This window comes from Dasypus novemcinctus, chromosome 24 (genome assembly GCF_030445035.2).
Source record: "Dasypus novemcinctus isolate mDasNov1 chromosome 24, mDasNov1.1.hap2, whole genome shotgun sequence".
Taxonomy (NCBI): domain Eukaryota; kingdom Metazoa; phylum Chordata; class Mammalia; order Cingulata; family Dasypodidae; genus Dasypus; species Dasypus novemcinctus.
In genome coordinates, this window is record NC_080696.1 from 40,194,956 (window position 1) to 40,211,093 (window position 16,138).

Below are 16,138 nucleotides of genomic sequence, written 5' to 3' on the forward strand. Positions count from 1 at the left end.
ACGGGGTTTGGGCTTCGGAGGCTTGACAGCCTGGATTCAAGTCCCAGCTTTGCCACTTGCTAGCTGTGTGACCCTGGACAAGTCACTGTACCCTTCTGTGTCATGTGGAGGACAAACCCAGTTTTCCACTTTTGGGTCTCACTTTCATGAAACTGTGGCATAAAATGGGAGGAAAATGCAAGCAATTAAGAAAATGACCTTGTACGTGGTTATGAAATCCTGGGCAACCCGGGCTGGTCAATGCCAAGTTGAAGTGCACAGAGTTTGGGTTGCACAGACCTGGCTTTGAACGCTGGGCCCTTTCCAGCCGGCTGAGCTCGGACAAGTGCCCTGGCTTCTCAGACCGAAAAGAGGGGCGAACAGTGGTCCTTGCCTGTGGGTGGTCAGGAGGACTCGGGGCGCCCCCCCTGGGGGAGGGGCCTCCCATGAGCCCCCGTGCTCGCCAGCGCTCAGGATCGCTCTCTTATGATTCGTGCTTAGGCCTGGTTACGATTTCACCGGAAAATGCCCCAAAGCAGAGGCCCAGCAGCAGGTCACTGCTTCCTAAATGGGCCTCGTCCTTGTCACCACCGTTGTGACCTCTGGTGGTCCACGACAGCACAGGGTCGTGGCCGGACCCTCCACCCGCATCTAAGTTGGGGAGCGGCTGCAGAAGCTCAAGCATCGCGTCCCTCCAGCAGATGAAAGTTCCAGCAGGCAGGGCCGGACCCGGAGCTGGTGCCAGGGCAGCTGGAATTCACGCCCAGCCCTGCTTTCCCGGGCGCAGCGCCGCTCGGAGCCCCCCACCCCCGTCGCCCCTCATCGGCTCCTCGCCTCTAATGCCTTCGGGGCCTCCTTCCTCGGCCTGGCCTCCCCCCAGTTGCCTCTTTCCCACCCACACGCCTGGCCCCTGATGGCCGGAGGGGGTGCGAGCAGGACACTGCCTGGGGGGCTGGGCCTCTGCGTGGGGTCAGGAGGCTGCAGCCTGGAGGACAGGCTGGTGTAACGGGCAGGGGCAGGAGCCCCCGCAGGGCCACCAGCCCTGGAAGCCCCCGCCAGCTACTCTGGCCCCAAAGAAACGTGACAGTGCGCTGGGACCTCACGCCTCCCCACCGCTCCCTGGAAAATGCCCCCCCCACAGCCCCAAGGCGCGTCCAGCCCAGCTCGAGCCTCCCGACTCCTCCCTCATCAGCCTGTCCCTGGCTCTGCCCTCGCTCTCCTTTCCTGTGCCCCAGGCGGTGCCCGGCCACGCCCTCCCTCTGCTGGGACCACCGAGGCAGGAGAGCCCATGGTGAGAGGGGCCACGGGAGCTGGGTTTGAATCCTGCCACTTCGTGGCCGTTTCACGGTGGACCAGCTCCTTCCCTGCCGGGATCCTGAGCTTTTCTCTCCGTAACTTAGGAGTGCTAGACACACTTACCCCGGGGGGTCATGGGGCTGAAAGGGGTGTGACGTGTGTAGAGGGCTTGGAATATTGTTGGCACTCAGTAAGTGCTCAATAAATGCAGGTCATTGTTGATGTTGTCCCCACTTGTGTCTGCAGAGTCCAGCGCAGGTGGCCCCAGGACAGTGTGCACCGTGACCTTGATCAGTAACTGTGTGCTTGGAGCACCTTCAGCTGTGGGCGGGGTCTTGTGGACATGACTGCTGGGGCCGGGGAGAGGGGCCCGGGTTGCTGCAAGTCTCTGGTTAATTCCAGAGTTCTGAAAAAGCTGCCTCTGGCAATTTTCGTGGGTCTTCTCATTGCCTCTGGAACAGGGCGTTTTCGGAGGGACTTCCTGGGCCATTTTTGATGACGTCCCTGTGGCTTCCTTTTGTTTATGGCGAATGAATCTGGATTTCCACGTGTGCTGTGATATTGCATTTCCCTGTCAAACAAATTTATTTACGTAATAAAAAGCAGTTGTTTTTAAGAAATCTCTTCTGTATAGGGTAGTGTAGGTGATATAAGTGTTTGGCAGAAGTCACGTGGGAAGTACCTAGATGATTCACGTTTGAGAAGCATGACCAGGGAACTCTGTATCGCAACTGTGGTCTCTGGAATGCAAGATAATGATGAAAAAAGCTAAATGCATTGAATAAAAACCAAAAAGAGAGCTATTGGGTCTGCACCTGTTGTACCAGGTACAGCTGGCTGTTAGTCGTTTTTCTCTATTTCGAAAGGTAAGAATAACAGGAAGCAACGACACAAACAAAGACAGAGACATCCGGTGTGAGCTGGCCAACGGAAAGCCCCTCAGGGGGAGAGAGGAGGGAAGACGTTGGAAGGTCCCAGTCAAAAACCTCCGGGGCTGTCAGAGCCATGGACGAGATGGCGAGGCAGCTCAGCTTCCCAGGAGCGGCCACGGCCACCGGCAGCAGACAGCCAGGCCTCTGCGCGGCCCCAGAGCTCGCTGAGGACGGGCTCCGTCCCCCGGATGCTGCTTCGCGATGCAGGCGCCAGGCTTTGTGCTGAGTCCGCGTGGGACACGGCGACGAGCGCGGAGTCTCGGCCCCTCCTGAGCCTTTCCTGGGAAGCTAAACGGGAGGCCACGGGCGGGAGGCCTGTGCGGGTGGAGGGAGGGCGGCCAGCACGTATCTGCCGCTTGCCCAGGTCTCAGGGCTGCTGACCTTGCCCGTTTTCTCCCTTTTCTCTTCTGGAAAATGGGCTTGGTCCTCCACTGACCTGTGCGTGTCCAGCAATAGGCCTTCAGAAGAGTCCTCTTTGGGGGTGGCGCCATGGCGGCGCTGCCTGCTCTGCACTGCGTCCCGCTGCCTGGCACAGCACCTGGCCCACGGCCGGTACCCCAGCGGGTCAGGAGGCAGGCTGCGTGGCCTCCCCTGCTCTCCAGCCCATGGCCTGGCACCCCGAAACCCTCCTTCCGAGCAGTGGGCGTGCGTATGCACAATGGCGCCAGGCCCAGGATGCAGACCTACCTGCTAGCTCGGCTCGTCCTCAGCCAGCTGCAGGGCTCCGGGGCTCGCCCTGGGAACGGGGCCCACTCTGAGGCCTGGAGGGCCAGTGACCTTGGCCAGGACCTCAGCTGGGAGACTGACTGAGTATCTGAGCAGGAAGCTTCCTCCCCCTCTATTTCCAGTTGCAGGCACCTGCTGAGGCTGGCATCCCTGGGGAGCCCGGCCTGCAGGAGGCCGCCTCGCGGGCTTTCGAGATGAAGGCACAGGCCCTTGATGTGTTATTCAGGCTGGGTGCAGATCAATGCCAGACGGGCCAGCCGCCCTCCGCTGGGTCCCCCTGCCGGGGCTCTGCCACTTCCGGGGCCAGGGCTGCAATCTGAAGAGAGAGCCTTTGTCTGGCTGCAGCATGAGCACTTGGCACCAGCCATCATGAAGAGATACTCGTTCCACTTTGATGCTTTATTTCCAGTTTTCAGGCTGGTGGGATCACTTCTTGTTCCTTCAGCCTTGGTGGTGGGCGGGGGCGGCAGGGGAAAGCCGGGCTCATCTCTGACCCGAGGCAAAGGAGTGTCTGGTTTTGTCTCCTCACCTCAAGGGAGGAGAAAGATAAGAAGAGAGGGCAAAAAAGAGAAATAGGTGCAGAAGATCACAAAGCGAATGGACACAGACAGCAGAAACAGCAGCGTGGGGAAAAAGAAATAAATCTTTAAAAAAAAAAAGTGTCTGTTTCATTCATGACCCCTGGGAAGAGAAGAGCAGAGACGACAAGGAGCCGGGTCCTCGTGTTATCCTTTCATTTTCAATTTGCATCGTAGCCATTGCAGGACTTTTTTCTTTCTCAGGGACATTTCTTTTAGTGGCATTATCGTGGCCAGCCAGGCAGGAAGAGAGATTTTTCTAAGCCAAGACCCAATAACATCTGTGTGCTGTTCCTCATCCTCTCTGCTGCCCGCCGCAGAGATCCAGATGTGATACATGCCAGTGTTGTTTATTTGCAAAGTGACCTTCGTGCTGGACATACCCCGTAACACTTCACATGGTTAGGTAATAACATTTACAAAAATGTGTAACAGGGCAATAAAGAACCCCTGGATGCAATGATGACAAGTCATTGAATGGAGCCGAGGAGAGCAGCATGGGTTGTGAAACTTACCAGGGGGAACACCAAATAATGTGGTTGAGTTTCTAATTAATTAGAGATGACTTTTAAAAATTCATTCATTTAAAAAATATTTTCAGAAGCCATCTGATTCACTTGAAAGCTCAGAGGAACCCGTTGTCGGCATCAGTGAAGCCCCCTTGACAAACTGAGGCACCTCAAACACCCAAGGAGGCCGGGGACAACATCCCCCGCCGACAGCCTCGTTTCAGCACTGATTGAGCACTTACTCTGCACCGGGCTCTTCACACAAGGTACAATCCTCCAACGGCTCTGCGGAGCTGGCTCTTCAAGCTCAAGTTTAAAGACAAGTAAACTGAGACAGAGACAGGTTAGTCCCTGCCCAAGGTCAGCACGGTTTCTGTCCACCCACCTCCATCTGCTCACCCATCTGGTGCTTGCCGGGCCCTGGAAGAACCTGCCCAGGGCTCATTCCTGATCTGCAGTCCTGGCTCGATCCTGGGTCTGGGTCCTGGTTCTGGACGGATGCTTTGTGGTTACAAAGCAGAGGCCTGGGTGGGCGCCAGACCCCAGTTCAAATCCCAGTTCCGGTACTTGCGTGTTGCGTGACCTTGGACAAGTAACTTCCAGCCTAGAAAACGCGACAAGCCTCTTGTTGGCTGTTGTTAGTAATAGATGAGAGACTATTATGTGAGCAGCCGCGCCTGGCACACAGTCGACACTGAATCATCTTTACTTACATGACTCTTCACTCATTATGAAGTGCTTTCGAGTTCTAAGAAAGGCGAGCTAGATCGCGACACGGAGCCGAAGCACCTCGCAGGGGCCCAGCAGGCGCTCCACCTCCGGGAGAAGACGCCACGGGCTCCGCAGCCTGCCGGGCCCATCCACAGCTTCCTGGATCAAATATCAGGGCGAGGCCCGGGAGTCAGCATTCCTAGGAAGCCGCCCGCCTGGGGATTCGCACGCCCACAAGCCTGAGAACCTGCAGCCTCCCCAGGCAGGGGGCGAGGGCAGCACAGAGTCGACGGCTGCGCTGGGAAGGGAAGGGTGAATCAAGAGCTCTGGGCTGCGCCATCTCCTTCAGCTCTGCGGCCACCGGGAGGAGAGGTGGCAGGCGGGCGGCCGTGGGACGGGCCTTGGTCCGAAGGAGGGAGCGCGGGGGGCAGGCAGGACCAGCGACAGCTCACCTCGGGCCCGGGCTTTGGCCGCCGAGCACGCCCTGGGACGCGGAGCTGGAGTCCCGCGCCCACCCAGTCACCAGGCCTGGGCGCCCACCCAGTTACAGGGCCTCCCTCCCGAGCCCGCCCCGGCCCTCTGCACCCTCCACTCTTCACTTCCAAATGGTCACTGCCACCGTCTTAGAAGGAAAAGAAATCAAGCCGTCGGGGCCCTGTCTTGAGAAGGCTGCGGGGCACTGAGGATGGAGCGAGAGCTCTAGAAGCTTCCATCACTGAATCATCGCCAACATGCTTGGGCCACGGGCTACTGTGCGGGCCCCTTGGGGTGGAGCAATGGGCCTGAAAGACGTGGGTGGCCTGTGCCTTCCCCGTGGCATTTATCTCATGCGTGAGTGAGCCTGAGGGAGTGCAAGATGCTGGCAGGTTCCAAAGCCCTCCCTAGCTGCTCAGGGAAGTGCTGGGATGGGAGGAAGACAGCGCCACAGAACCAGGGCGAAGGATCTCTGGGGGCAGCGGGGGTGGAGAGAACACAGACGGATGTGTTCGGTCCTGTGAGGGAATGTGTCCTTCCCCCAAGAGCACAGGGGAGCCATAGAAGATACTAAGCGAGGCAGGGGCAGGGCCCGATTCGCACTGCAGGAAGCCCGCGGGGTGGCAGGTGGATGGGAAGGAGGCGTGGCCCGGGCAGCTGCTGGAGGAGGGCGGGCGTTCCCTCTGCCAGCGGGGCCGCCTCGGCTGCAGCCTGCAGACCCCCCAAGCGTCGCGTTGCCCACAGCACAAAGGTCCCCTGTGCAGGTTTTGGGGCGGGGGGCCTGGCCCAGGAGACGGCCGGCCCAGCGTGGGCGTCAGAGAGGAGCGACTCCCCGGGGGCTGCCTGGGCTCCCTCGGCCCGGCCACCCAGGTGACCTCTCGAGCGGCACGTCCCCGCCCACGCTGGCCACGGAATTGCCAGTTGTTTGGCTCTCTCTAATTTCCCCTGACGTTGGCCTTTCTTGGCAGGATGGCGGGAGCTGGCCCTGGCCGTTCTCACAGAAATATGTCCTTAATAGCCACTTATAATCCTGGGCTCGGGACGGCCATGAACTTGCCGCAGCCCAGGGGCAGAGCCGATGAGACAAAGGGGGCCTTTAGGGGTGGCCTGCTGTCCCCTTCCCAGGCCCTCCTTGGGACCCACCTTCTCTGTTTAGGGTGCAGGACCACGGGCTGCCAAATCTCTGCAGGGACCTCTGGCTGTGGCTGTCGGGCAGCATCTTAATGCCTCAATGAGCTGAAAAAGATGGAAGTGGGGAGGGCGGCAGAGGGGCAGAGAGCACAATTCACCTCACCCAGCAGCCTCGGGGCAGAGGGCTGGGCTGGAATTCAGGGCCTGGAAAGAGAGGGTTGGAGGAACAGCTAGTGCCGGGCTGCCCCAGGCCTGGAAGAGGGGGACCTCGCTGGGGCGAATCTCACCAGCCTTCAGGCACCTCCTGGGGACTGGAAAATTCAGATCATGCTGGCCAAGGCGGGGGAAATCCACCCCTTCAGGAAACAATGTGAATGATAATTTAACTTGCAGAGCCACCTTTCTCCATCCCTCATTCCTTCCCTGACTCATTTCCAAGTGCCCTGTGGGGGTGGGGGTGCGGGCACGGGTGGGGTTCAGGGCAGGACATTGCTCAGCCAGCCCCGAGGTCCGGTTCAAGTTCTAGCTGTGCACTTCCATGCGAGGGACCCCGAGAAAGTGGCCTGGCTCCCTGGGCCTCCTGCTGCCCTGTAGGAGTCCAGCAGCCGGTGGTGAGGATGCAACGAGCTAAGGCAGGAGGCAAGAGCTGGGTGACAATGATGAGAAAATGACACGGTAATTAGAGGGTTAGTACAGGTTTCCGGATGGAAACAAATATGTCATGGGCACCAGCCCTGAGCTGGGAGAGAAGCAGCGATGAGGCACAGAGGTCCTCATAGGGCCGTGTTTCAGTGGGGTAGACGCTGGCATGGTGGGCCAGGAGGTGGCAGTGCTATGAAGAAGCATGAAGTGGGGTGCAGGGGTCGGGGGCTCAGGCAGGTGGTCAGGGACTGCAGCTCAGGCCTGCAGGCAGGGGAAGAGGAGGCCTCTGGGGAGTGCATTCTGGGCAGGAGATACAGCAAGTGCAAAGGCCCTGAGGCCGGATTGGGAGGGGTGCATTTGAGGATGAGTGAGAGGTCAGGAGGGGCATGAGTGTGGTCAGGGTGGGGGTGGGGGTGGAGTTGGGATAAGGTCTTCAGCTCTCAATGAGATGGGAAGCGGAGCCAGGTCCTCGGACCCCAGAATGAGCAGGCAGGCATAGGAGCCCGGGGGACTGTCCCGGTTTTAATCTTCTGTGGACACCAAGAAATTGTGCTCTTAAGCAAGCCTGTTCCTGCGCATGCCAGCCTATTGCACGTGGGATCTTTTGGTTAGATGTGGCTAAGGGACCTTTTGATTAGATCGTTTTTATTAGAGGGTTTCAGTAAAGGGCCTTTCATTAGATCGCAGGACCGAGGTGGGTCCTGATCCTTTCACTGGGGTCTTTTATAAATAGAGGAGAGGGCAGAGAAAGAGAGCTGCCGTCTCTACCCTGCCATGTGGGAGAGGACGCCAGGATCGCCCACAGGTGCAGAAAGACAGAGAAGCCAAGAGGAGCTGAGAGAGAGGCCAGAGGCTGGGGTCATGGTGCAGCCCGGAGCTGAAGAGAAGATGCTGGAGAGAAGCACATACACCTGCTGGCCCACACCTGAGCTCAGGGAGGCAGCCAGCCTGGAGGAGGAGGCAGAGATGCACCGCTTTGCCTGGCCACACGGCAGGATCCAGGATCGCCAGCAGCCGACTTTCAGCGAGACAGCGTCTCTGATGAGGCCTTGATTTGGACATTTTCGTGGCCTCGGAACTGTGAGCTTTTAACCAACGCCCGTTGGGAAACCACTCACTTGCGGCATCTTGGGCCGGCAGCGGGCAGCACGCTGAAACGGGCGCTGTGCTGGGAGGAGCGCGGCCTCGTGCGTGAGCACGGCCTCCTCGCGGCCTCCCAGCCGCCTGGCAGCGCTCCTGCAGGCGCGCCACACCTGTTCGGCAGGTGGAGAAAGGAAGCCACTGGCAGGTGGCTACGTTCCGCCCGGGGACTTCACTGCCCAGGTGGCCCTCGCCTGGTGCTGCGGGCCTTGCCGGGTGCCAGCGGCCCCTCTTGGGGGAGGAGCGCAGCGTCCCGCGGCTGTGGGGCTGGGCAGGCGCCTCCTCTCCCTGTGGGCCCCGCACCTTTGTGGCCTACGTTAACCGCTCCTTTTTAGGACAACTCCAAGTCCCGAAAATGCCCCCACATCACACCTCTTCTTCTTGACTTTTACAGCAGTCATGGCTGGGATTTGCATCCGTGTTGCCTGGGCAGCCTGGGGCAGGGTGGGGGCTCTGGGCCTGGGCCTCCAGCGCCCGGGGTGGGAGGTTTGGGCCCCAAGGGGCCCTCGGCTGGGCAGAGGCGGGTCCTGGGGGTAGGGCCCGGGGCCGGGTCCTCACGCGCAGGCCTTGCCCGGGTGTCCTCTCAGCCACGCAGCTGCCGGGAGGGGTGGGGGGGGAGCCACGGGCGCCGTGGTCGGCGGGACGGGTTCTTCAGGCTTCTGAGCCGGCGGCCTTGGCACCTCCCAGAACCTTCTGAAACGGGGCCCGGGGAGGCCGAAGAAATGGCCAGGGCCCCCGGGGGGGCACGGGGAAGCCAAGGCCATGCCCGAGGGAGCCCTGACGGGGGAGCAGAGGCTTTGGGGGACCCGAGCTGGGACCTTTCACCCATCCCCCAAAGAGGAGCCTGGAGGAGAGGGGGGCCGGGTCCCCCCTACGTTCCTGTCCCAGGCTACGTGGACATTGTCCTCGATGTCCCCTCTCTCACCCCCACACCCAAACGCCACAGGGCTGTTGGTTTTATGCCCTAAATATCTCTCAAGGCCAAGCACACGTCCTTACCTCCACAGCCGCCGCCCCGTGCCAGGCCACCGCCCCTTCCCACTCAGGCGGGGGCAGTGGCCTCTTCCTGCTCCCTGCCTCCACCCTCCCCCTTGACGATCTCCTTCCCATCTGCAGCCAGAGGGAGCCTAACAGAACCTAAGGCAGATCATGTGCCTCCTCTGCCTATAACCACCGATGGCTCCCTAGTCACTCAGGAAAAGGACAGACTCCTCACTGCGGCCACGAGCCCCCTGCGAGCTCTCGCCTCCCATCACCCACCGTCCACTGCCGACACCTGCTCCCACCAACCTGCTGCTGCAGCCAGATAAAACACCTTGCAGCTTCTCTGAGCTCTGACCGGTCTCCAGACTCCTGACACACGCCTCCCTCTGCCTGGAAGCCTCTCCCACCACTTTTGCTGATTGTCCTTTCGAGCCTCAGCTTAGATGTCACCTCCCCTGGGAAACTCCTCTTGACACGCCCCTTCTTTGGGGTTAAATGCCTCTTTGAAATGCTCAAAGCCCCCTGAGTCTCCCCCACTATAGCACTGACCCCAAAGTGTTGTGGTTTTGCTTGTGTTTTTTTTAAGATTTTTTTTCTCTCCCCTTTCCCCCCACCCATTGCCCACTCTCTGTGTCCATTCGCTGTGTGTTCTTCTGTGTCCACTTGCATTCCAGTCATGCAGCACTGGGAAAATGTGTGGCTTTTCGTTGTTGTTGTTGTCATCTTGCTGCATCAGCTCTCCGTGTGTGCGGCACCACTCGTGGGCGGGCTGCACTTTTCTCCTACAGGGCAGCTCTCCTAGAAGGGCGCACGCCTTGCGCGTGGGGCTCCCCTACATGAGTGACACCCCTGGGTGGCAGGGCACTCCTTGTGCACATCAACACTGCACGTGGGCCAGCTCCACATGGATCAGGAGGCCCTGGGTATCGAACCCTGGACCGTAGGCGGATGCTGTATCAGTTGAGCCACAACCGCTTCCTGCCGAAGTGTTGTATTTACCTCTTTATGTGACTCTCTTTCTCACCGGGCAGGGACCATGTCTGATTGTTTTCTGTATCTTTGGCACCTGCATATTATGTGGACTTGGGCAATGTTTGTTGAATGACTGACTGACTGTGAGGGTGAATGAGGACAGAAAGGGAGAGAAGGGGTGAGGGACTGGGAAATGGTGACTGAGCACCTGCTGTATGCCGGGCCCTGGGCTGGGTGACGGGAGCACGGAGGAGGATGAAGCAGACGCGCTGCCCACCTTTGTGAGCTGATGTCCCCCTGGGGGAACAAATAAGCACCGTGACAGTTACAATAGCAGGGCATTGTGGGAGCAGCAGGGAAACTCCTGCCCCAGCCCGGGCTGGGAACGCTCCTCCTCGGTGGCTCTAGAGCAGGGGTTCTTGACCTTTTTTGCTCCACAGACCCCTTTGCCAGGCGGGTGGAAGCCACAGGCCCTTCCTAAGCGCGCACTGTACCACGTATTGCTTAATAGACGTATCACCCCCGCACCAGCACCTGCCCACAGGAATAACATTCTTTTCAATTTCAAGTCAAGCTCACGGAGCCCTGGTCAATGGGGGACCAGAAGCAGAGAGAGGCGTGAGCAGGCGAGGGCTGCCGAGCGCCCCCCAAGAGGGAGCAGCCCAGGAAGGCCTCGCCAGGCGGTTCTCACCTGGGGGAGACTGTGCCCCGCAGGAGACATTTGGCAACGTCTGGAGGTGTCGGTTGTCAAAAAGTGAGGGGGGGAAGCGGCTGTGGCCCAATCAGTTGGGCCCCCGCCTACCACACGGGAGGCCCTGGGTTCGCATCCTGGGGCCTCCCCGTGAAGGCAGGCTCGCCCGCACGCCACCCAGCCCGCGAGCGCCTCGGAGAGCCGACTCAGCAAGGTGATGCAACAAAAATGGGAGACAAGCAAGAAAACACAGAAGGGCATGCAGCAAATGGACACGAGAGCAGACAGCAAGCAAGCCACAGGTGGGGAGGGGAAATAAATTAATTAATTAATTAAAAAATAAAAACAAAGCAAGAACACTGAGGGGGACGGGCAGGGGAGGAGGATGAAGCAAGGAGGTAGGTAAGAGCAATGGGCAGCTCTTGAGGGGGTTTTCACGGGGGGAGAGGTATAAGCCGACTTAGTGTAACAAACAGATCGTAACAGAGAGGGCAGAAGCAGAGACGCCTGGGAGGAGGCTACTGCAATGGTCCAAGCAAGTGGCCATGGCGACTGGGGCCGGGCAGGGGAATAGAGCAAACGGCTTCTCAGGGGTGTGGTGGCCGGCCTAGCCCAACGGTTTGATGGGGAGGGAATGAGAGGTAGACAAATAGAGAGCCGCCCTGAAGCTTCTAGCTGGTTCTGGCGCCTGGACACAGATTCCTGTGACTGTTTCCTTTCCTGTCCCAGCTCCCAAGGGCCGAGGGCCCTGACGTCAGGACCTCCCACCCCCTCCCAGATTATTCCGCCCTCTCTATGGATGTTCATCAGCTGAGCACCTACCAGCAGCCAGCCCAGGACACTGCTGTTGGGATTTTTCCCAACACTCCGTCTCCAGAATACACTGCACCTAAAAGTAGCCTCCAGCTGCTCCCACTGGCCTCTTAATAGAGGTCAGAAGAGGACACTGCGGGGAAAAGTCAGCTCTCAGAAGCAGGACGGCTGCGTCCGGCGGGCCTGGGTTTGAATCCTGGCTCTGCCGCAGCCTGGCCGCCCCCGCCGGGTGGCTCACCTCTCCCTGGCCGTGGGCTCCTCCCCCGTGGAGTGGGGAGCACGGAGCCCCCCTCACAAGGTGGGGGTGAATTTTAACCTGAGCTGCTGCCTGGAAAGTACCTGGCACACGGTGGCTGGTAATCGTCAGCGAACATTATCATTACTGTTACGCTGTTAGTATTCAAGCACACGGAAACACGCGCTCCCCTCCCCAGCCTAACTCACCGGGGCCCGGAGCCAGCCCGGGCCTGCAAGGGGAGCCGGACGCGGAGCTCCCGCGGGGTGAAGCCGGGGTGTTCCCAGCACCGCCTGCAGGACAGGGGCAGCTCGGCGTGGAAGGGGGTCTCCAGGGCTGCCAAGCCCGCGTCCCGAGCCCGCTCAGGCGCAGGGGGACAGCGCAAGTCCCTAAGCTGCCGCAGCCTGCCCTCCCCGGGGCCAACGGGGAGCTCTTCTCCAGCCCCCGGCACAGGCCGCGGGGAGGGGGCCGCAGCCCACCCGGGGGCGCCGACCCTGCCTCCCAGCCGGGCCCTTTCTGGTGCTCCCCCCAGACCCTCGCGCACACCCTTAGCTGCCTCCCTCCCGCTGCAGAGTCCCGGGGCTGAGGCCGCACCCTGCTTGGGGCCCTCCTGGCGGGGGGGTGTCCCTCGGCCCTCGGAAGACAGTCCCTGGGCCCCGTCACCCCGCGCCGGACAGCGGTGGCAGGTCCAGCGGGCGTCTGTCAGATGATTAAGTGAGGGAGACAAGCGCTGTCTGTGACTGAACAAGCGAGTGGCGACAGCAGCCACCCGGCCCCAGCTGGGACGGCTCCGCCAGGGGAGCTGCCCCTCGAGCCGCCGGGAAGAGTCTGGCTTTGGGGGGCCGGGGGCCAAGCCTGCAGAGGTCATGGCCCCTCTGGGCCTCCTTCTCCACGCATTCGTGGCTGCACCACTCCCCGGCTATGTATCCCCTTCTCTCTGTGCCTCGGTTTCCCCGCTGGTGGGGAGAGCAGGGTTTGGCCCAGTTTGGGCTCACCAGTTCCCAGCTCAAGGACTTTGCACCTCAGGTTTGGCCTCCTGGAGGGGGCGTCCCGGTTCTTCACTGGAGGGTCCGCCTCCACCTGGGGTCACAGCCCAGATGCCCCCTCTTCCTCGAGGCCTCCAGGACCCCCGTTTTCTACTTTCTCCCTAGCGCGTATCACCCCAGATGACCTCACTCATCCACCTGCTGACTCGTCTGTTGCCGGGGGCACTAGGACCTCAGCTCTCCAGCGCCCGACTCAATGCCCAGCACGTAGTAGGTGCTCAAGAAGTATCTGTTTAAAAAAATGATGCCCCCAGTTTCTTCTTTGACCCTTTTTACCTGTCCCCATCTATGTCCCACAGTTATGATGCAATTTCACAGGTGAGAAAAACCAAGGCAGGTTAAGAGGGGACATAACTTACCTGGGACAGCCTCCACATATAAAGCACCTACTATGTGGGCAGATGCTGAGCCTCATCTCAGAATCCACAGGGCTGGGAACCCTACAATCAGACTTCCTGGGTTCAAATCCCAGTTCCGTCATTCCCTGGCTGGGTGACCTTAGGTGATTGCCTCTACCTCTCTGTGCTTCAGTTTCCTCATCTGTAAAAACAGGATGGTTATACTTAGCTCCCAGGGCTATTGAGAGGGTCACATGGGCTAATACGTATGAAGCATTTAGGCCAGTGGCTCCCAATAAATGTCAGATACAATGTTTAATATGATATTGACTTGATGGGGTGACAATAATAACTCCCGTCTCACAGATGGGGAGACTGAGGCACAGGGAGACACTAACTGAGCGTGGGACTGGGCAGCAAGCCCAAGTGTGTTCAACTCCAGAGGCCTCCTCTGAGCGAAGCAGGTGGTGCTGGGGTGGGGGGTGGAGTCTAGGCCTCGGGGCTCCCGCTGAAGGGGGAGCTGGGACCCCCGAGCCTCGGGCCTCTCCCCCAGGCTGCAGGGACGACCCAACACTAGCCTCAGAGGGGACGGCTGTGCCTGGCCAGGCCAGTCTCCCGCTCTCTGATCGGCCCCCGAGGAGCCCCTCTCACCACCCCCGGTCCGTAGAGTTTGAGTGCTGCGGACCCAGCCCCAGCTGCAAGGCTGTTCACGTGACCGAGATCTGGGCACTGGCCACAGAGGCTGGGTCAGAGATGGACTCACGACCCAGCCTAGCTGAGGGGAGACTGTCCGGGACTTGTATGAAGTAGCCGAGAAGGAGCACTTTTTGGGGGGTTGCTGAGCTGATAGGCTGATAATAGTAGCAGGAGTCTTCATAGCAATAAAAACAACAGCCAATACTTACAGAGCATTAGGAGTGTTAGGTGCTGCTTAGTGCCTGACTTATATTAATTAACTCAGTCCTCCAGAGGGCCCTAGGGTGTTGCTAAGTCTAGAGAAGCTACATGAGAAAAACCTGCCTGAGACACGGAAAACTGATGGTATCGTTCAAGCACCTGGATCCAGCTGTGCCTGCAGCTCATGATCCCTGGATTTTTTTTAAGTGACCCAATAAATTCCCTTTTGCTTAAACCAGTTTGAGTTGGGTTTCTATCCCTCGCAAGTGACAGAGAGCCCTGACTAATCCACCTGCCTTCCTGACATTATCTAAGCTTCTATCTCCCCATTATTGCTGTAGCTGAGGCGGCGCGCTCATTAACTGTTTTACGCCTGTCGCTGACTCACAGGTTTCCACTGCAGCTCTTGGTCCATCCTTCCCAGAGGGAGGCTGTGGGTCTGCCCCTGTTCCCATGGACCCTGAGCGGAGTGTGGGTGTGCAGGTATCATCACACCCTTGTTCCAGGAAGAGCTCCACGGGGCTGGCTTGACCCAAACCAGACCTCGTTATTAGCGTGGTGACTGGTAATAAACAGTCCCGGCTCCCCGATCCGGCTCCTCGGCCGGGCCGGCCGCTTTGCATACGTGGTGATCTCATTGAGTCCTTCCCACAACCCTGCAGGCAGGTATTGGCACCCCCATCTCAGAGACGAGGAAAATGAGGTTCAGACGCGGAGAGCCGGAGTCGTGCAGCGACCAAGCGGCAGGGCCTGCCCCCCGACTCCAGGGCTCGGCCACTTCCAGGACGGGGGCCCCACTGGGAGCAGGGACTCAGGGTCAGCTTGTTTGACAACGTACAAGTCAGACCTACTTATGTATGTAAGGTCTGTCTAGCCATCCGTCCATCCGTCCACCCATCTGTCCATCCATCCATCCATCACCTGTATATCCATCCATATCTATCTCTCTATCATCTATTGCGGTCACCCCTCGGGCTGAAGCGTGGTTTGCTGGCCTGGCGGGGGAGCGGCCACGGTAGGCCAAGCCGCTGCCCCCATAATAGGGTGGCTGGTCGAACTCACCGCCACCCCTGAAGGGAGCTCGGCATGGGCGCAGAGTGCCCTCGGGTCTCCCCTTCTCGGCAGCCATGCTTCCGCGGCCGCCCCTCCTCCCGGATAGCGCCACACGATGCCTTCTTTCTCCCTGCGCAGGCGCAGGGCGGAAAATTCCAGTCTGCCCTTTTCCCCTCCCCCGACAGCAGCAACAGCCAGGCGTGGGCGGAGAAATCCAGTCTACCCTTTTCCCCTCCCCCCACAGCAGCAATAGCCAGGCATGGGCGGGAAACTCAAGTCTGCCCTCCACCCCAGCAACAGCAGCCACCAATCCCTAAACCCTGCCCCTTCCCCCAGCAACAGCAACAGCCAATCCCTAACCACCACCCCTCCCCCGTCCGGTACCGCCCACTGACCTTTCGCCGGCAACCAATCAGAACAGGGCGTGGCTTCGACCAATCAGCCTTCCCCAGCCCCTATAAAACTGTTGCCTCTCCCTCAATAAAGGGGACTTGCGTGTTTACCTTGTCTCCGCGGTAGTTCTTCTGCCGTGCGCCCTCCAGTCCTGAGAGCCCCCGACAAGGGCCTGGCCTCCCTTGTCCCCAGTTCATCGCCTGCTTCTCCGGGCGACCCCTTCGTCGCCGGCTTCGCCGGGCAACCCCGTCAGCCGAACCGCGCAACCCCTGTGAGACCGATCCCTCGTCTGCTGCCGGACCGACCCCTCGTCCCAAGTGGGACCGACCCCTCGTCCCAAGCGGGACCGACCCCTCGTCCCAAGCGGGACCGACCCCTCGTCCAGAGCTGGACCAACCCCTCGTCCAGAGCTGGACCGACCCCTCGTCCGCAGCCAGACCCCACCTCTACCGACCGAGCAAGCCGTCGCAATCTATTATCTATGTATAGAATTTACATCTATGTAGAATATGTATGTGTGTAGAATATACGAGAAGAATCTATATAAACGTAGGATGTGTATATGCATAAAATGTATATGTAGAATATGTATATATAG

The 16,138-nt window shown here is 59.5% G+C and overlaps 1 protein-coding gene across 2 annotated transcripts in view; it reads right to left on the minus strand.

Annotated features, from left to right (window-relative positions):
* Nucleotides 1-15,557, minus strand: part of LOC131275779 (uncharacterized) — a 134,559-nt gene extending 119,002 nt beyond the window's left edge. The window contains exon 1 of one of the 2 annotated variants that reach the window (XM_071211690.1): nucleotides 15,062-15,557. The gene's annotated coding sequence lies outside the window, so the exon portion shown is untranslated. The remainder of the gene's footprint in view (nucleotides 1-15,061) is intronic. The other variant, XM_071211693.1, reaches the window with a different exon arrangement.
* Nucleotides 15,558-16,138: the final 581 nt, after the last annotated feature.